This window comes from Camelus bactrianus, chromosome 22, assembly GCF_048773025.1.
Source record: "Camelus bactrianus isolate YW-2024 breed Bactrian camel chromosome 22, ASM4877302v1, whole genome shotgun sequence".
In the NCBI taxonomy this organism is placed as follows: domain Eukaryota; kingdom Metazoa; phylum Chordata; class Mammalia; order Artiodactyla; family Camelidae; genus Camelus; species Camelus bactrianus.
The window spans coordinates 536,132-558,129 of NC_133560.1; the positions used below are offsets into that span (position 1 = coordinate 536,132).

General features: G+C 33.3%; 1 long non-coding RNA gene across 1 annotated transcript in view; it reads right to left on the reverse strand.

Moving 5' to 3' along the window:
- Positions 1–8,063: 8,063 nt before the first annotated feature.
- The window catches only part of LOC141574620 (uncharacterized), a 43,265-nt gene continuing 29,330 nt past the window's right edge, over positions 8,064–21,998 (reverse strand). The window contains exons 2-4 of the long non-coding RNA XR_012501502.1: positions 21,174–21,244; positions 15,430–15,531; positions 8,064–11,765 (exon numbers count right to left, since the gene is read on the reverse strand). This is a non-coding gene — a long non-coding RNA (uncharacterized LOC141574620). The remainder of the gene's footprint in view (positions 11,766–15,429; positions 15,532–21,173; positions 21,245–21,998) is intronic.

Sequence of the window (21,998 nt, forward strand, 5' to 3'; positions counted from 1 at the left end):
CTTTGATTCTTATGTGTTCAGTTCTGCTTTACAGATATTTTGGTTGGCAAATTTTTGAAGCTGGCTTTACTTGTTTTTGTCTGGGAGTAATTTTTCAAATGTCAAATCTGTGAGTAAATTTTAATCTATTTTGCTGATAGAAAATTTTACTTATTTTATATGTCTTGATGATTTCATTAGAAATGTTGGAGACTAATCTTGTGGGGGGGGGAAACACATCCGATTTCAATATGTTTTAATCTTTACATGATACCATGTGAGCGTTTCTATTTTATGCATATGGACATTAATACATTAAAAATATTTTGCATCATTATGAACATTTTGATCAGCTGTTTTATCTTAAATTACTTTATAGAAAAAATGAACTGTCATTGATGGCAGTACTATAGGATAGGTAATTATTGCTATTCATATAATTCATTAACAGGAAAAGATAACAAATTAGTTTAATGAGTATCCCAGACATAAATTTGTTTCAATCTACAAACTCATTTATGGTTTTGTGGTATATCCAAATTAAATTGTCACTCTCTGATATTCTCAGAATTGTTCTTTCTTGTAAAGTAATAAACATAGAACATAGATCAAAACAATTTCTTTACTCAAGTGTTATAGCACTTCCAGGAAATTATTAACACTTCTGGCAAACCTTCTACTTATGATTTTAAAAAACAATATCATATTCCATTCAATATGTTAAACTCAGACATCACTATATGATTATGTGCAGTAGAACCATGGACAGCCACTTATCTAAAGAATCTTATTTAAAATATTTCTAAATTATTTTATCCAAACAATTGCAGCTATCACTACATAAATGTACAAATGTTTAAAATAGTAAACTCTAGAGTAAACTGCGTGGATTGGAATTCTGGCTCAGGCATGTTCTAGATATAATCAAGTAACTTAAAGCCTTTATGCTTTAGTTTCCTTATCTGTAAAACTAAGGATTAAAATAGTACTTTCCAAATGAGTGATTATGGCAATTGATACTACAATATAAGTAAAATGCTCATTGAAGGCATATTATTTTAATTATTAAATATATTTTCTTATCTTGAATATATGAATATATGTGAAACATAGGATATATATTTGGTCTCTGCCACCAATTTCTGACACAGAGCTTCTAAATCTCTTGTAACTTCCTGGATGATGAGAATATCTTTTGTTCTCATGAGTAAATTCTTGGTGGGCTTTGGATAGCTTCAGCATCAGAGCTGGTCACCAGACCAAGCCATTATCAGAAGTTTGGAACTTTCAGCCTCATCCCCTGTTCTCCAGGGAGGAGAGATAGGCCAAAAATTGAGTTAATAATCAGTGATTTCTACCTGTACCTCAGCACCTCCCTGTGTCTCAGGGCTGACAGCTTTTCCTTTTCTATGTGAAAAGAAGTGTTTCCTATGTTCTGTGCATTCTCTGAAAGGCAGAGAAGGGCTTCTTGTTTCCTTTTTTCTGGACCACTACTTATCATCTGCTTCTAAGCAAAGATATCTCATGCTATTTAAACTTGAAAAGATTCTGTTCTACTATCTTTAAGGTGTTAATAAGAAAGAAAAAAAAGAAAAAAGACAAAGATGGAGAGGACAAAAGAGAAATAAGCAAAGAGAAGAAAAGGAAGGAAAGGAAAGGAAAGGAAGGAAGGAAGAATGATATATGGAAAATGATAGGCAACAAAAATAACATTTAACATTGTTTTGTTAGATAAACTATAGAATATAGGATGCAACAGAAACATCAGAATTCTTTGATATGACCCTTTAACATCAGATGAGAAAACTGAAGAACTGCTGTGCTTGGTATCCTTGAGTTCATTCATCAGTGTTTATTTAGTGCTAATGAAAGTCAGGCTTTGGTCTAGATGCTAGAACACCGCAGTAAATAAAAGAAAGTCTGGGGATTTTCTTAGCAGAATTAAGGTTCTTGTTCTGATTTCCCAATTCCTAATTACTCTGCCTACCTCATTTCACCCATGCCCTAATGAAAGTGACCTCACTGATGCCATGAGCCTGGTGTGTATTTTTGGAAGAAGTGGCTTCATTTAGCATTTTAACATGCTAAGAATCTCTGGTCCGAAAAGTAATTATTTAAAACACCAAATTATTAATTAGAAAATTATTTCCATAACATGTATTCTACTGAATGTGTGCTGGCCTCACTAAAAAAAGTATAAATGACTTGTGGTTGGTAGATAAAAACAGCAAAGGGGTCATTCTTAGAAAGTTACTTTATTCTTTGTTTATATTTCCAGGCTTTTAGTGTGCCAGTTATTCTGGCAAACAAACAAGCAGCCCTTAAATATTGTTACAACACAGATAACATGCTTAGGAAAAGATAAAGGCTATATTAGAGAGGATTTAAAAATACTTGGAAATATTGCATGTGCAAAACAGATAGAGGAGTTGCAGAAAATGCTACATTTTTACTTGTCTTGATTGGCATAGGTAGGGGAATGTAAATTGCTTGGGGTCCATCAAAACATGGCAGGTGTCTCAAAATGCCCCATGTGACATTGTACAAGCTAGACAATTTGTCACTAGAAACCTCTTTTCATTTTTGGGTGTGTCTTTGTTTGGAATCATATTGTTGAGTTATCACATTTTATAGTGCATTCAGTATGCATTTATGTAAAAAATAAATATTATTCTGCAAAAAATATTTTCTGAGAAGAGATAAAAAAAGTTTAAGAGCTTTGTAGCAGGAAAGCATAAACTGAACAGTCCTATGTCAGGGAGGTCTACAACCTTCTCCTGGTTTTACCTTCTTTTCTTCCTTATCAAAGTCTCTGCCTTTCCTTTTCATTTTTTACCCCCATGGGGAAATGTCTGTCTCTTTATCAAGGTCAAATTTAAATGTCAGCACATTGTGAGGCTGGTCTCACCTCCAGTTCTGTCTTTCTTTTATCAATCACTTCCTTTTCTGCCATTCTGAATCCTTCACATTTACTTACTTTATAGTAGTTTAGAAAGATCAGTCCTGCATTGTTGATAGGATTAGAGTAATGAGATGAGAAGGCAGGAACACTAGTTAAAAATCTGATTGCATAATCCAAGTAAGAATTGATGCTGACCTGATATAAAATAATGTGGTGGAGATGAATGGAAAACAATAAGACAGGTATTAGGAAATATAAAATAAAAATATGAAATTAAACAAAGTAAAGCACAAAACCAAAAAACAAAATAAAAGCAAAAACAGAAAACCAGATGAAATAAACTAATAAAAAAACCCTTGATTCATCAGACTAAAGAAAAACAGTAGAATAATTTGGGTGAATATATAATTTATCATCTGAATCAGGAAAGAGTTTAGGGTGAAAAGGAGCACTATTGATAATTAAATTAAACAAGAAACTTCTAACTAAACAGGCTGTGAAAACCTGGGCATCTGGTCACCCTGAGGATAATGGCATCATTGCTGAATTATACATTGAAATGTATTTAAATCCTAATCTTAATTAATCACTACTTTTCTGGGAAAATTTTTGAAAATTAGCTAAATGATTTGATGGTTAGTTTTATCTTGCCAAAATTGGTCTAGATGTACTGAAGATTGTGGGTGAAAAGGACTGAAATCTAAGCATCTAGCTATTTTTCTAAGATTGTATGAAAACAAAGAGGATAAAAGCTCTCCTTCCTCTCCCTTCCTTCCCCACCCATCCTCCAACTCCTGAACACAAATAAGCAAACCAGACCCCCTCTGAAGAAGCCAGGTGCTCACCATGGTCACATTGTCAACCCATAGGAAGATGTTACTCCTTGCTAACCAAACACACTCTTTAATCAAATCATTAATTTCCAAAGCTTCAACACCATGTTTTTACTGATGCTTTCAAAATGCGTATCTCCAATCTCAATATCTCTAATGAATGGAAGACAATATATTTAATGGGGTACTCACCTCAAATCTTTGAAAATTAGCATGTATTTTACACTTAAAAGATATCCCAATTCAGATACTAGATTTTCATCAATTACTTGATCTGTATTTGGATTTTATAAAATTTGCAATTCAGAAAGTAGAGTCACAAGCTAAGTTGATCCAAATACAAGGAAAATTTTTCAGTGAGTTGAGTAGCAGCTTTAAATTTAAGTTTAACTTCAGTAGATTAAATAAAATGTAAAATTTGGTCTCTGCTAAGTACCAGAGGCTACCATATAAAACAATGTAGGAAAAACAGGTGTCTCAAAGTTACAGATTCACAAATTGCATGTTTACCTTACCCTCAAATCTGCTTCTCTCCTAGGCTTCCTGACTACAGTACCTGGCACTGTCATTTGCCTGTGGGCTAAGGCCAAAAAACTTGAAGTCAGACTTAACTCTAGGCTATTTCCACCCCTCATATCCAGTGTCCAGGAAATTGTGATACAAATGTAAAAAAAAAAAAAAAAAAAAAACTGACCACCATTCACCACCTCTGCTGTTAAAGCTCAAATATTTATTGATTCTTCTTCTTTCACTTTTAGTGCCTATATGCTATTTCCCAGGCTAACTAATCCTTTTCATCTGAATGTGCTACTTAGTTGCTCAGAGTTCCTCAAAATGTTTTCATTACTCATAGAAAACATACTGCAATCAAAAGTCTGACATGATCTTGTCATTTCTCACTCTGTTGACTCATCCGCCATCTGCAGATCATCCAAGGTGTTTTCTTGATTATGCCCTGACCACAGGAAGCACATCCCACAGTAAGGCTTTACCTTTGCAGACCCCTTTGAAGTTCCTTCTCATCTAGTTACTTGGCTAACTCCCTTATTTTCTCATTGAGGCTCTCCTATTATTTTTTTATTTTATTTCATTTTTTTAATTGAAGTATAGTCAGTTAAAATGTATCAGTTTCTGGTGTACAGCATCATGTCCCAGTAATGCATATATACATACCTATATTCATTTTCATATTCTTTTCCATTAAAGGTTATTGCAAAATATTGACTATAGTTCCTTGTGCTATATAGAAGAAATTTGTTTTTAATCTATCTTTATATATAATTGTTAACATTTGCAAGTCTCAAACTTCCAAATATATCCCTTCCTAACCCATTTCCCCCAGTAATCATAAGATTGTTTACTATGTCTGAGAATCTGTTTCTGTTTTGTAGATGAGTCCATTAGTGCCCTCTTTTTCTTTTCTTTTCTTTTCTTTTTTTTTTTAGATTCCTCATATGAGTAATATCATATGGTATTTTTCGTTCTCTTTCTGGCTTACTTCACTTAGAATGACAAACTCCAGATCCATCCATGTTGCTGCAAATGGTATTATTTTATTCTTTTTTTTTTAATCACTGAGTAGCATTCCATTGTGTAAATATACCACAACTTCTTTATCTAGTCATCTATCAATGGACATTTAGGTTGCTTCCATGTCTTGGCTGTTGTATATATTGCTGCTATGTACATTGGGGTGCATGTATCTATTTCCTTAACTAAAAACTCTCTCATCTTTCACACATTCATGCTATTTTCTCTTAACAAATTACACTCTAATTTGTTTTCAGAACTCTTCTTACATGGAGAACTGTCATAGCATAGTGATTAAGAGTACAGATTTTGGAGCCATATTTCCTCGGTTTTACTTCTTAGTAGTTATGTGACCTTGAGCAATTTTACCTACCACTCTGTGCTCTGGTTTCCATAACCCTAAAAATGAGGCTAATAATAGTACCTTGATAGTGATAATGTTACTTTATCTAAGGGGCTAAAAACAGTGCCTGGCACATGGAAAATACCCAATGTTAGGTTATATATTTATTTGTTATTATTTATTTCTCACATTAGAGTGAAAGATACATGAGAAGGGGCAATTTGTCAGTTTATTTACACAATCTTCCTAGATCCTAGAAAAAATGCCTGGCCTATACATGAATAGAAAGACCAGAGTTAAAAAATATACATACAGATGCAAGAAGATATCAACAAATAATTATAATTAAATAAGATAATGCCCAGAAGAAATATTCAAACAGGGGAATTGGGAGAAGAGAGGATTAAAAAGAAAATCTATCTGTACTGTTTTGAATTAAATTAAATTGTTCTTTTAGCTTCACTCTTGTTAGCTCATTTCTGCATCCATCCTTCATTTAATACTTTACATAGGTAAGGCTAACTTGCCTTGGCTTATCAACAGGGCAAATCATGTGACATCCAAGATGCTCCATTTGAAAGCATGCCATGTAATGCAATTAAGAGAGGACCATGTCAGTAAATAGGAACCTGGATTCATTTCTTGACTATACCACCACAAGGGATTGATACTGCTTTGTGTCTCTCATCTTAGTTTTATCATGAATGGAACTGGATTAAGTAGTTACTATTAACCTTCTAGCTTTCTAATTTGTTGCATTTTTGTGGTATGCTCTGACATTTTCCTGAATGTTTTCTATCTTTGCCCTCTCTCTGTCCTCAATTGGATATCATGGTAAACAGAGCATAATTGCAAAGATAAACATAAGGCACAAAATTATATGCTATACATGTGTACTCACTGATAGTTGAATGTTATGCTATTTGGATTAGCATGGGTAATAATTTCTTATCTTGCCCAACCAAATATGGTAATATGAATTGATGTCAATTGATAGGATGAAGCACATGAAAATGAAGCAGTAAAAGTAAGTGAAATAGAGAAAAGAAGGGTACCAGATAAAATTACAAGTGAACAAAATGAGGGCAAGCAGATTCTATAGCCATCATAATTTATATATTTCCTAAGGCTTCAAATTCTTTCTGGTTTCACAAATTAACCAAAACTGCTTCCTAGTGGAATAAGAGAATGGAGAAAATCAACAAATATGTGTAATCCTGAATCTGATTTCCAAGTGGGCATCTGATTCAGTGAGGATGTGTTGTCTTCAAGTTTCAGAAAATCTGAATAATTTTGGCTTCTACTGTAGGCACTTGTGTGCTTTCCTTTAATAGAAATTCTAGAAAAAGAGAATATCAAAAACGGTGTTCCAGTGATGGAATGATGGAATCCTTTTCAAGCATTCTGCTGAGTATTCGGGCTACTCCCCCATTCATCAGATGGTGCTGAGGTTTCAGTATCACATCCTCAGTTAACAACATCTGAAAGCAGCAAGGAAGAAGTGTGTGGAGGAGATCTTTCTTACTACTCTCCCTTTTCATCAGGAAGAAATAATGTTCCCTGAAACACCAAGTATTTTCTCTTATGTTCTCTTTGAAGACAATCCCTGACAAACTAAGCCAATTGGGCTGAATATTGGTCATTTCCTGAGTTTAAGGTGTCATCTGAAAACACTGATAACCTTATTAAGTTTATTTGTGGTTTTTAACAGAGAAGTGGGAAGGAAAGACAGGCTTTTGGGATCAAAGGGTGTTTGTTTATCTGTAGTTGTTCTTGCTTTTCACACGTCCTTTAATAGGTAATAGTTCTAAACAAGGTCTATATTATTTTTGGCCTTGTATAAGGTTGTGCTCCATTTCTTTAACTTTTATTTTAATATGATTTTCCCCTCAGGCTGAATATCCCCACCGCCTTCCCAGGAGCAGGAGGTGAAAAGATGGAGTCCTTCTTTGGAGTTTTGCTGTAGGCTTTTGTATAAGTAAAGCTGATAAACACACATGGGAACATTCCTGGACCTACTATGTGGTGGTGCAGTTAATGCTTTTTAGATTTGTAAGTATCATAACTGCTGACTTCCATTGATCTTCACAAAATGAAAAATAGAAATAAGTTGTGAACAAATCACTCATAAACTCTTTAGCCACAGTTGAATCAGTTATTTCCTTGTGATGGCATTTTGGGAAGAGAGGGTTACCAATAAAGCAAAGTCCCTACTGGGAGAGTTTCAACCACCAAAACAACAAAACAAGTGTTAGATATGACACTTTCTTCTTAAGAAGGTGCCCTTAACATTGGCCAGTATATGATTTTTTTGTGTTAGTGTCAGTGTATGTGTGTCTGCATGTGTGTGTATGGACTAAATTATTAAATATCAGGGCTGCTGTTAATTCTTAGAATTATTTGTATTACTAGGAATAAAGAAGTATTCCATAAGGGCAAAATATTTGCCATAATTTTTTGTGTCCTTTATTATAGTATTTTAATAATTTGTCAGAAAATTATATACCAATATATATTTTTATTAATTATATAATTTATTGTAACTTCATAAATAGTAACTATATAATTTATTACAATAATATTTATAATAACATTAGAAGAGTTTAAGGTGCTCAAATGTTTTATTATTTTGATATATAACAGAAATATGTGAGAAATTATCCTTTAATATATTAAAAAATCAAATAAGGATAAAAATTAAAATAAATTCTTAAATGCTAAGTAGTACACACATTTCATGTTGTCATGGCAACCTAAATATCAGCGATCAACTGGAGCATCAGGCAGAATGGCAGACAGCTTTAATGCATTTGTTTTAGAATCTTTGCCTCCTGTAGTGATAGTTTATGCATTTAACTACAATTTCATTCATGTATTATCATCTAATGAGTAGTATAAATGACTGTCAATGAACCAGATATGTTACTGTAGAAAATATATTTTTAAAAGACATGAAATCAAAGTGAATATTGTACAAGTACCATAAATGCAGACTTCCTTCTCATCACACATTAATTACAATATTATTATTAAAATTCTCTCAGTACAATGATTTTCAAACAGAATAACATATATTCAGCTCTTAAAATCATCTTTATATGAGTGTTCTGTTTTCCTGTGGAGTTTCAAGTTAAGTGACCATTTCTTCCTCTTTTGCTGTTGTCAATCAGCTGCATATTCAAAACATAGAGCTTACACAGTCATTGTCAAATGAAGGGCCAATCCGAAGGAAAATAAAGAAAAATAATTATCACGGACATCCTTTGAAAGCAGAATCTAAATAGTCAAAACTAATGCCAAGTAAATGCAAGGGTTTTTTTTTATTTTTTTTCTCTCTCTCATTACTGCTGTGTTTCCTCTGAGAGTAAAATTCTTTTTAAAACTGCTATATAATTTTAGTTTTATTGAAAAGTCTCCAATTGATTCTAAATACATGAGAATTTACATCAACCTATCTGAGACTGGCCTTTGGGGGTAGGAAAATGGATATTTCTGCCTCTTGAGGTCTTCAGGGTTTTTACGAGTGACAAGATGACAAATGCTAATGTCATTGTCCTGGATGAGCATATCAGTGATTTGATATATGACATTCTGTTTTGAACCACTTGTTTGGGATATTGAGATTGAATGCTATTGCATCTATGTGATTGAAATTTTATTAAACTTTATTCTCCACCCCCCATATTCACAATCAAATAAGAGGGGAAATATTAAATCCGTGGTTATAGACTATTTCATTATGTTTCATTGATGGATTTCAGACAAACACATAATCCTGATACTTATCACAATTAAGTCTCGATAAATGCTCTATCCTTGGTCACACTTTGGGGAAAAAGTATCAAAGTATTTTGAGAGAAGTCCTTAGTGTTTATGAATACTAGCTTTACAATTGGTAGCCTCCACTCCAGTGTTTGTGTTTTGGTGCCAGTCTAGCAGTTGTACATTCTTAAATAATGTCCTAGGATTTAAATTTCCTAATGTCCAAAATTACTAATTTTTTGGCTTCAATCACCAAATATGTACTGATGCATCTCTCATCTTTATTTCCAGATTAAAGAATCTTTGCATTCATCTTAATTTAATGTTAAAATAAATAGCAAGGTGAGTTTTTAGATTTACCAAATTCTCTGTAACTTACAGGTTACTATTTTAGTGGGTCATTTTAGGATAAAGAATAAGAGACTTTGTTCCATTCTAAAGAATGTGTTACTAACCCTTTAAAATAATAGAAAAATTTCAGTCTTTTCTCTTTAGAGCTTGAACTGAATGTAGGCATTAAGAAATAAAGAAATTGTGGTAACAATAGAAGTTACATATAGAAAAGTAAAGTAAATGATCACTTTTAATTCCTAATTTTAATGACTTTGATAATGATAATAACATAAAACTATAGTATAAAAGTCTAGATGTTCTAATAATTTAATGTATTTTATCCTTTAAAGCCTCCCTGATAATTCCATGAGCTAGGTTTCATTATTAATCCAATTTTACAATCAAGAAAACAGATATTAAGAATTTAAGTTACTTGTCCAAGATCACACTACTTAGAAATGACAAACTTAAGTATTAGAGCCAAAGGAGACCCGGCTTTTTACACTAGGTTGATACTTCTTTCTCATAAATTTCAGACATCTTTGGTGTCCAAACATCACAAATTTCTCCCTGCTTCTTCTTAGTCTATACATTGCTTTTATCCTGCTACCTTTTGAATATATATGAACCAGAGTTTAGTTCTAAGATTTTATATTCTCACCTTGTACCTAGTTAACTTGTTAATGTAACTAGAGTAATTTACTTCACAAGGCAGCAATCTTTTGGAGATTAAGACATTTTTACTCCATATTATTCAGTGGCTGCTGGAGGCATATTGCCAATGATATTAAATCTTAAATGCGATTGAGCTCTGCTGTCATCACATAAGGTAATACAGGCAGACTTCCAAGTTTTCATGCTGTTGGGTGTCAGCCTCCTGGGAACCATGTGATAGCTCTGCCCTGTTTGCCATCAAGTAGAATCTCATACAAATCAAACCCTTCTTGCATTTCATCCAAGAAAATTTGCAAAGACTTGTATACAAAAATTCTTCCCTTTAATGCATCAAGCTTGTAAATATCTTGTGAACTTGTTTGATGGCAAGTTGTTTTCCAAGGCAGGGCAAACTTCTTCAATGAGGAAAATTCATTTTTCAAAAAAAAAAGAAGCATAAAGCAATAAAAAGATCAACTTATATCACCTTTAACAAATGGATCTAGGGGAATTAAAGTTTTTCCTGAATGTTTTTCCTTTGATGAATGTGGTTAAACTGTATGTCACATATCTAAGGACAAAATGATGAGTTTTCATTCTTTGATTTACAAAGGCCTCTCATCTACTTCTGCTCTTCAACACACATGCCACTTTCCCCTTCATAGGACAGTAGGGAAGAGAGTTCTGGATTTAGAAATAAGAGATCATGGAGTAATAGTCCTATTTAAAAAAAAGATCAACAATCGCTTAGGCTCCTACATATGGATATGTGTAATGCAGTCTTTCTTATACGCATAATGTGTTTTAAAAATAAGATACCAAGTGCATAGTTCACACATAAAAAAGGAAGTCCTCTATATAAGTTTACAAGTATATATAATGGATATTTTGTATGTTTGCTTCTGGGTGTGTGGATGTGAAACTAAGTAAATGTATTCATATACACATATATATATATACACATACATATATATACACATATACATATATATATTTATATACACACATATACATATATATATTCAGTGCTGTTCCAGAAGGTAGATTATTACCTACATTTTTCAGACATACTGGAGGTACAAATACACTAATAAACATTTTTCAAAGACATTAATCCATGCATAAAGTCTCTACCAGTTTAGCTATTTGCTTAGTTTCATCATTTATATTATAGTGAGCCTCATGATGTTAGATATGAATGCAATATGGTCTATTATGTCAGGCCCCAGGTTGTTAAACACTCCCAGTGAGCTGGTAACCTTTTCAGAAAATTGCATTGTCATAATACTTGTCAACCACAAGCAAATATTAAGAACTTACTTTTTCATTGTGCATTGCTAATTGCAGGACAATTAATTGAAGGGTTTTGTGACTTACAGAAGCAAAGTCCGTGATCTCTCTGGTATCATAGACACAGTTACATAACAGCCTTAGGAAATAGAGATAGGAAATGTTAATTAAAAATGAATATTTGGATAAGTAATAGAACAATATAAAACAGACATTCAGGAAGCTTTTCATATAGAAACACCAGAGAAGAATGCCATAGAGGTTTGAAAGATTTGGAAAAAATTTGTACAGTGAGCTGGAAATTAGACATATGTTTTTAAAGGAGGAAGGGATATTGATTTGGAATTGGATCAAACATCTACCTTCTTTATGTGATTTAAAGGACTTTTCAAACATTTCTTCTTCAATGATTTGATGAACTTAACAACCACAAAACAAGTTTTCAGTAATTCCTGTTAATCCACTGAAGAACTTCATTCTAACTCAACTATCCACATATATATGAGTTTTATGTTGTTATTAGCTTGTACTAGCAACCATCACCCATAGCTGAATAAATAATTGTACAACTATTTTGATGTCACAATTTACAATATTCTCACTCTTACATTTGAACCTCAATATAATGTGAGTTAAGGAGGACATGGTATATATTTTTTCAATTTTGCAGATGAGAAAAATGAGCATGGCATCTTGAATCAGATATACTTGATTTCAAATTCTGGCTTTATAACTTACCATCAATTTGCATTCCCATGCATTCTTCAGTATTTTTTAAATAAAATTGTTTTGAACAGTTAAATTAAATAGGGGAGGTAAAGCTGTTAGTACAGTCTAACAGATTAAGAAATGGTAGTTATTTTGTTTTAAATTTAAAGCGAACATTTTCTCACTCTGTCAAGTTGAATGCTAAATCTCAATCATTGAGGTATTTTAGAATTTTTGTATACTAGACAGTGTATTCATAAATATTCATGCAATTTAACTTTTAAACCCTGAGCTGTATGTTTTGGCACATATTCTATTCCCTATGTAATGACAAAGACATGCGAGTCCCAGTCATTAAGTGGAGTTAGGTGAGGCAGAAAGGAGAAATGACACTGATAAATAATTCCAGGCCATTTCTGTGAACCACAGATGTTTACATCAAGCTGATTAATATTTTCATAATTCACAATAGATTAATTTATTGTGGGTTGCCACCTCCAGCTCTTTTATAAATCAAATTATTAAAATTGTATTTAATAAATCATTTTCATTTTCTAAAAATATGTAAAAAATTTAGCTGTCATATTAACATATATTGTGAGTCCACAAAGGAAGATTTTTTGAACTCTAACTCTCATAATACAGAAAGAGATTTAATATATTGAAATACAGACAGCCTTTGAAAACATTTGAACATCATTATTAGATAATAAGTTTAAGGCAGGTGTCATCTTTTCATCTTTATCAATCGGATCAAGTTTGTCCAAATATTGGTCAAAAGAAGAATCTGAGTCTATAATCTTATTCCTGTCTCCTGCCCTGACAAAGTTTTAGTTTAGTTTCTTTAGAGACCTCTGTTGGAGGTACATATTTCTTGTTAACAACCTTCTTTCATCTCTCTATATATTTTCTTCTCTCACATTTTATGATTATAGTTTTCATATTATCTTTAAAATTATAAGCAGATTATTCCGAATGATTTTGTAATCAAGTAAGTTAATTATTCATACTTGACCCTAACTAGAAGCAAATCTATAAACTAAAAATGCTATTAAATAATTGATTTCCTGTCTTGTTTTAAGCGACCTGTTCAAAATGTGATTGTTAATTTTGCTGGAAATTTCAATTTAATCTCCTCTAAGATAGCATGAAGTTATTTTACTAGTTTCTTCTCTCCCCATCATGTTTTTAAAACAATTTTCTAAATGTATTATTGATGAACTTTACCTACCTATCTATCCATCTATCCCTTCCCTTCCTCAGGATTTAACTCATTTCTCATCTCCACCCTTCTGCTTATCTGTTGTGGACTGAATTGTGTCTTTCTAAAATTCATATGATGTCATATGATGTCCTAACCCCCAATGTGATTGTGGCCATACATAGGACACTTATGAGGTAATTAGTTAAATTAAGTCATTAGGGTAGGACCCTAACCCCACAGGACTTCTGTCTTTATCAAAAGAGGAAAAGATACAGGTTCTCTCTCCATGTACATACAAACAAGGGGACATATGAAGACACAGAGAGCAGATCATCATCTACAAGGCAGAAAGAGAGGTCTCCCAGAGACCAACCTGTTGGCAACTATATATCAGACTGCCAGCCTCCAGAATGGTATGGAAATAAGTGTGCCTGTTGTTTAATCCACCCAGTCTGTGGTATCTTGTTATAGCAGCCTGAGCAGTCTCAACCTAAGCAACCAATTTCTAACACCCTTTCAGATTTCTGTGTAAATATTACCTTTTCCAAAGCCCTTTCTATCACATCCATTTTCATCAACACCACATTACTAGACTTGCTGCATTTTTATATGTTCTAGCTAATACTGTTTTGGATTTCTGTCACCTGTGACTGATTTAGAAGCTTCTTCAGTTTAGAGACTGTTTCCCACCAATTAAACATCCTTAAGACCTATCACAGTGAGTGGCGAATGTTAGGCTACAAGAAATATTTGTTGAAGTGCATTTTTGGAGACATATCAGTACCTGGAAGGCTACCTATCATAAAGTTGTCAAACAATTGCACATGTTCAATTTAACTTGAATTGAAATTCTAAAGATATTTTTTATGTGATAAAATCATGGGGTTCTTCCCTCCAGTGAAGTAAAATAGCTACCAACGAGAGTATTAATTATATTATGCTATATCAACTCAATATACATTTAAGTGGCCTCTAAAAATAATGATTATGAACTCTGTGTAGCATTGTGGAAACATTATAATAAAATGTATGTGAATTGCATGTAACATAATAGAAATATTATAATAAAATGTAAAAGACAGGAGGCGAAATTGCTCATGAACTATGATTCCAAGTGTTAACAGATTGAAACATGAGAATATTTAGAGAATAATAGTTATAACATGGTGTCAATATGAATATTTTCTCCATTTTCCAAATTTCTGTGTTGTTTTCTATTTTCACCATTAAAATATTAAATTTACTTAAAAACGCAAGGAAACATGTGAGTAGCATAGATAATACGTATTAGAAGAATATGTGTTAAAAAGGTGAATTAGCATGGCAGCTGGACTCGTGGGCATAGGCAAACTGGATGGGGTTAAATCTCACATTTAATGCTTACTAGCTTGATGATTTTGAAGAAGTGATTTGCATGCTCTGAGACTTCATCTCCTTGTCCTTTGAATGAGAAATGATATTAACATAATGCCCACCAAAGAACTAAGACTGCTGGAGTATCAGGAGTGCTCTTAAACGCCAGCTAATAATTTCCAATATAGTGTAAACTCTGTGAGGCTAGGGACCTGTGAATTCACTACTATAGATTAGTGCCTGGCATTTGGTAATTTTATAATACAACTTTACTTATAGATAAATGGATAAAAGGGTGAATGTAATGAAGCTAATAGAAAAGACTTCATAGAAAGTCTAGGAATTTTGAAGAAAAGAAGAGCAGGACTTTATATACATATACGTGCATATATATCTATAATTTCATTATATGCCTGATGTCTAAGCAGATAACTAAATAAACAAACACTTTTTGCTTCCTGAAGAGAATTAATCCAATTTTCCTTTAAGTTGTTTCCTGAGTAAGATAGTTTTTTTCATAAACTGCTTTAACCCATACCTTGTGATAATTTACTGTGTCTCTGTTCAGAATGATTTTCTTGTGATAGGTTAACTCAGGTTCTAGTAGAAGCAGCCATGGTAAATATGTAAAATAAAATTACTGTAAGAAAGATGAATAACATTGGTAAGATCATTTAATATTTTTGGAAGAGAAAAAAAGCAGAAACTGCCTAAAACTTAGAATGCCCCTAGGAACAAGCTGCATTCCCTGCTTTCAAAATCCTTCTTGCTACTTCTGCTCAGTGATGGCACTGAAATTCACTGATGCCTCTGCACACAGTTTTCTTTTTTCAACCTCAGGTCATATAACATTTACAGTTGACTGTCTTAAAAACACATCTGGAATGCACCCAGTGTATTGATTATCTCTCATATTTAAATTGAAAAATATAATGGACTTGGAAGGGAATAAACCAAGTGGTGGCCAGCTTTCTCTATCACTTTTTCTGTGTGTAGCACAGCAGATATATCTAAACATTTTCAGGATAAAAGGAGATTCAAGTGAGCCACTCAGTGATGTCATAATAAACTTCCTCCCCATGCACACATAGGAGTGTAACACTGACTTACATGTGTTCCAGGAGATAAACCACTCACCCATTCTTTAGGAAATAATTATGAATGGAGTAAGTCAAAGTGTGTCTCCCTGTCCCCTCTCCAGCCCTTATTAATATATTCATACATCTATTGATTCAAAAGTTTAGTCATTCAAATATATATACTATGTATTCATCACACATTTTCTCTATACTAAAGGGCTGTGGAATTTTTGCATTCCAAGAACTTACATTCTAACTGGGAGAGAGACACTGTAAATGAAAAAAAATAAGTAAAGTAATTTCAGAATGCAAAAAATAAAAATGTAAAGAAGAAATAAGGGGGCAGAGGTATAGAGTGAGGATGTTTTCATGGCTATTTTAGAGCTAGTGTTCTGAATGTCTTCTCTTAGGGAGTTACATTTCAAGCTGGGGTGTGACAAATGGACACTCAGCCACAACAGGATATTGGGAGAAGAGAATGTCAGGCTTAATTTCCAAGGAGGATAGTGGCTTGAGGTTTCCAAAGAATTGAAGAAGAAAGGGAAGGAAGGAAGAGGGAGAGAGAGAGAGAAAGAGAGAAAAAGATGAGAAAATGTTAGTGGGATTGAAGAAAACCATGACAAGTTTTATGGGGTGGATGTGAAGGAATAATATGGGCTCAATTTGGCCATGAAAAAGTCTTAGGTATTCTTCTAATTTCAATTGATCTTCAGTGGAGCATTTTCTCTAAGGCAGTGATATTATCTATTAGATAATTTCTTAAAAAATTTACACACACACACACACACACACACACACACACACACACTACTCCAACATCTTTTGTCTTATGAAAAAGTTGTCTAGACACAGAGATAGGACACCATGTACTGAAAGATGTCCAAAGGAATCAATGTGAGAACTGAATTGTGAAAGCTTTGAGTTCCAGTCCAGATGAACAAGAGGAAAAAAGCACTTTTTAAGTATTTAAATATTGGTGAATCAACTTTACACTAACATTTTTTAAACCCTTGATTTTGTCAAAAAACATAAATATCAGCAAGATGCAACTGAAATTTTTTGACATCCCTAAAATTTTAAACAGTCTAGACGTGTTTGCTTAAAGGTTGAGCAAAGGTTGAGAGGTTGACTTCTCAAGTATCTGCATATATTTTATTTTCTACAAATTTAAAAATTGTATAACAGAAACGGAATAGAAAGTGTTTCCTCAAAAATATGTTGGAGTATATTTGTAAAATATCTACCATTTATTGGACTATTACACTGTTCTGCACATATTTTAATTTTTCAAGAATTCAGATTTGAGGAGGAGGTTAGAGTTCAGTGGTAGAGTGCATGCCTAGCATGCACGAGGTCCTACGTTCAATCCCGGACCTCCTTTATACAAACAAACAAACAGACCAAATTACCTTGGCCCCCACTCACCCCAAAAAAAGATTGTGTTAAAAAAAATTCAAAATTTACATTGACACTAACAGGGAACTATTATCATTTTCAATTTCCTGTTGAAGAAAATGAGTTTCAGGGAGGCTTCCCCAGCTCAATTCATATGGCAAATGTCAGGGTAGGACTAGATCTGAGCTCAGGTCCAATTAATTATTCTGCTGTCCCACACAGTTTAAACCATGGCTTCTTTCAAAGCATGCTTTAGTATTCAGCAGTAGAATGTGGGTTTCTTTTACTGTGTGGCTTACTCTGAAAACAGTAAAAGCACATAAAATTATGAAAAAGAGGAAAGAAAACATATACATTGCTTTTTTGTAATTTTTTTAAACTACTCTATATCATTCTCCTCCTCATCCTCTTTTCTATTGTCCTTTCTTACTTAATGGCTTCAAACTTTCTTATGTCCCTTCTTCATGTCCTTTTTTGTACTGTGCTTTCTTTGTGGCATAAGCCTTTATTCTTAGATCTACAGTCTTATAGTACATTTGTGAATATATCTTATCTTTTTAAGAGAAAAATATGTAATATATATATGATCATAGAATAGCAAACTTTATACGACTCCTAAATCTATAATTTTATACAAATATTTTTGTCATTTTTAAGCTTATAAGCAAAATCTCCATGTGAATAGTATGTTTGCAAATACACATACACCAAATATAAAATGATATAATTTGGAATTTTTATATATTAAAAGCTATGGAAATAAGCCAGAAGCAAAGTGCTTATAATTGTTGTCATGGCAGAGAGAAAGTTATGTAGTTTACATAGCCTCAGAGCATCTGTTATCTGAATATGAACCAAAAACACTCTTTAAAAGATCCTGGGCACATTAATGGAATCATGATTTCCCCTAAAAGTAAATAAACCTATAGATTAATATTACAGGAAACTGTGTAAGAGGATATAGTAAAATATTTATTCAATGTTATTTAAAAAAATACTACTTCTGTTCTACCACGTGAAGACATCCAAGTATCAAGAATTTGAGTGGAAAGAACAAAGGAAGAAAAAGAAATAAGTAGAAAAAAGGCTTGCAGTCAATTTTCCTAGAAGCAGTACCTTTTTCCTGGGCTTGGCACTTTATAAAATACAATTGTCTATGCCTGCTCTTCAAATAGAATCATTTATAAACATTGTGCAAATCTATATTATAAATTTCATAGCTCCTGTCAAAATTAAGGATATTTTCTTACTTTGAAAAACACCTCATTTAATTGTTTTAACTGCAAAATTAATGAAATTCAGAACATCTAAGGAAAATTACAAAACAAATGACTAACATATTTTATAGCATCTCCTATTCAAGAGATGGAATCTGCATCTCAGTTCTGTGAATCTGGGCTTGTCTATGACTTGCTTTGACCCAGAGAACCTGACAGAAGTAATGGTTATCTTTTTAAGTTGTTAAGTTTCCAGGTGTTTCTTTCATTCAACACAAAATAACTGATACAACACTGACCAACAGGAATTGGACAAAATTATTTCAATAAATTTTCCCTGACAAATTAAATATCAAGTGATCTCTAGATATTAAATTCACTATTCATGCCCCCTGTCAGAATGTGGCTTTCTTCACCTGTCTAGAAATTCTAGAGACCCTGAGCTGTGGTTGCTTCTTTCTTAGAAAGGATGGATGAGAGTGGACTAGCCTGCTTATTGGCCTTGTCCTCTGTCAGCCACATCTGAAGGTAGTTGCTCATCTAAAGCTGGGATTCTGCACTGTTCCTATTTATTATTTTCTCCAGAGCAGAAACTGTGGACCTATGGTTACATGTGATCACAATCCATGGAAGGACACATCACCATGGTCTTTTAAATAGATATAAAATGTCAACAGTCCTGGCTTATTAACACATACAGGTCCTTAATAAAGGCTTAGGTAAAGATTGATCTTTGAGCTTCAAAAATGAAACAAAGAGCTATTGGAGGTCATCAATGAGAGGATATGACTTCAGCTGACTCATGAGCTGGACCCACCAATCAGAGCTCCTCAACCCCTCCCCTGCCCTTTCCATGTACCTTCTGACCACCTTTCCCACAGCTGGAGCTGTTTTCAAGGACACAGCCTTGAGAGAGCAATGTATGATGCAGACCATCTGGAAAGTACATGTGACTGAATCCAGTAAAGGCCTCCAAATAAACTTTTAAGATTCTGGTGGGCAGGTTCAGAAGTCTATTTGTCCCACAGCCACCCAAGACAAACCTCATATGTAACTTCCCATGCTTATTAAACCTGCCACCTACCAGTCTGGAGTGGTTTACCTCTTTCTTCAGGCTCTCTTTGCCCTCCATGCATGGGGTCAGTTTTTAAACCAACAAAAGCAGCTTCATTTCTCTAATGTGGCTATTAGCAGAAACCATAGATTGAATAAAGCACATCTGGTTACTACCTCCATCTACCTTAGAGGGTGGAGGAAGAGGGTAAAGGATAAAGGGCTCCTGACTTGAGTCCATGATGTTTGTAGAGAGGAGATTGCTCACTGCTTGGTAGTGAGTTCTTGAGTGCAGTATCTCAGCTTTACTACTTCAGACAAAGGCAGTGATTTTCGTAGGGAATGGGTGACAGCTGCGGCACTGATTCCACCAGGTATCCAAGGAAGAGAGGCTGAAGGATTATGCTTTTTAGTGGCCAGGTGTGTTGCTCAGAGTTTTTTATTTATTTATTTATTTATTTAAGCAGTAGGTCTCCACCTGGAGTAATTCTTCCCTGGGACATTTGGTAAGATCTGCAAAGATTTTTGATTGTCATACGAGGAGTGCAATGCTATTGCGATCTCATCTAAGATGCTGCTAAATGTCATAAAATGTACAAGTCAGCATCCCTCCTCACTCCCCCCTACCACAGACACACACACAAGCACAATCCCGTCCAAAATGGCAATAATGCCAAAGTCCAGAATCCCTGGTCTAGAGGAGCCAGGCCTTCCTTCCCAGATCAGGAGCACACAGGTAGTTTTTGCTCTCAGTCTTTCAAATTGTGTAATTAAATCCCAATGACACTTGTATAATTGAAACAGAATGGTTGTGCTTAAATTTAAACTACTCTATTATAACGAAATAATGTTATCCTATTTAAAATTTACAGGGAACAGATTTCAAATGATTTAGGGAAGAATCTGTTATTCAAAGGGAAACAATAGGCCCAGGTCCCCAGTGTGGGATTCCATGAAACAATTTACATAATACATTTACCATTTACTAAATGGTATTATTTATTATTATTATACAATTTTAGTTTTATAAAGAAGCTTTCATGTACCTTGTTATTAACAATAGCCCCAAATCACTGCTTAAAATACTCATCTGTTACCGAAGTTGTAAATGAATCATTTCCTTGTGATGTCAGGGATCTTGGGGCCCATAAAAGGAATTTTTTTAGTGTCTATCAGAGTACACTACAAAACAGATATCATTAAGCATATGAAAAGCAATATAATGCCCTTGCTTTTTGAGAAGACTTAGAAGAAAACACTTATTTAATCAGATCCTCACACTGAACATTATACAAAGAAATGTGCAGCTTAATTAGGATTAAATTTAAGCCTTGTTTAAGTTGTAATTTAAAATATGCTTTTATGTTAACTTTTTTAAAAATCTATTTATGTGTATTTCTGAAATTTATTTGGATGGATATTTAGTTATATCATATTTACTCCTCTCATTCTTTCTAAAATAGAATCTAAAATAGATTGAGGGTTGTTTATCATCTGAAAGTTAACACTCAAACTATAGATGATTTTTAGCTCCTTACGCCGTTCATTTTTCCATCCATTGGGAACTGGCCAAATGCTGTAGTTATTTAGAAGTCTTTTCCATTGTATCCTGGAGAGAGTGAAAAGAAACAGAAATGGGATAGGAGAAATTAGCCTAATGCATTGACTTTAGAAGAAATAAATGTGAAAGCTGTTATTGTACAGTTTGCAGTTGGATAACTATTGTATAAAGTGACAGAAAACCAATTTTTATACAAGTTTTATACCATTAAATGTATACTTAATTTTTTTTTGAAATTCTTGTTTTTCCCTTTGTTACTTACAGATCAAAATTTATAATGAGTGCTTTTTGTTATTTTTTCTTCTCCATGAAAGTCATTTTGATAATTAGTCAGTTTATTACTGTGTTCCTTGATTTTAAGTTATTTCTGCTTCTTCATGACCTTGATTACATTATCTTCTACAGTGACCCAAAAAACTGCTGTTACCCCTTTTATTTACTGATTGATAAGGCAGTGAATATAGTTAGCAGAAATTTTGTAAAAACTGAAGTGTGTCATGCATGTGGAAGAATTTAATTTTATTTTTCTTGAATCTATATCCTGACATTGATGTTGTCATTCAAAACTGCTTTAAGCATTGCTTTCTAAATTCTTACATTTATTCAACAAATATTGAATACATATAACACATCAGAATGTCCTTAGACAAAGGGATATAATGATTAAAACATAATAGGCCTGCCTCCACGAAACTTGCATTATAGCATCCTCTATCCTTCTGATTATGGTGTTTCTCTTGATTCTTTCTCAATCTATGCATTCATCTTTTTAACAAATATTTATGGTGTTCTTATGTGCTTG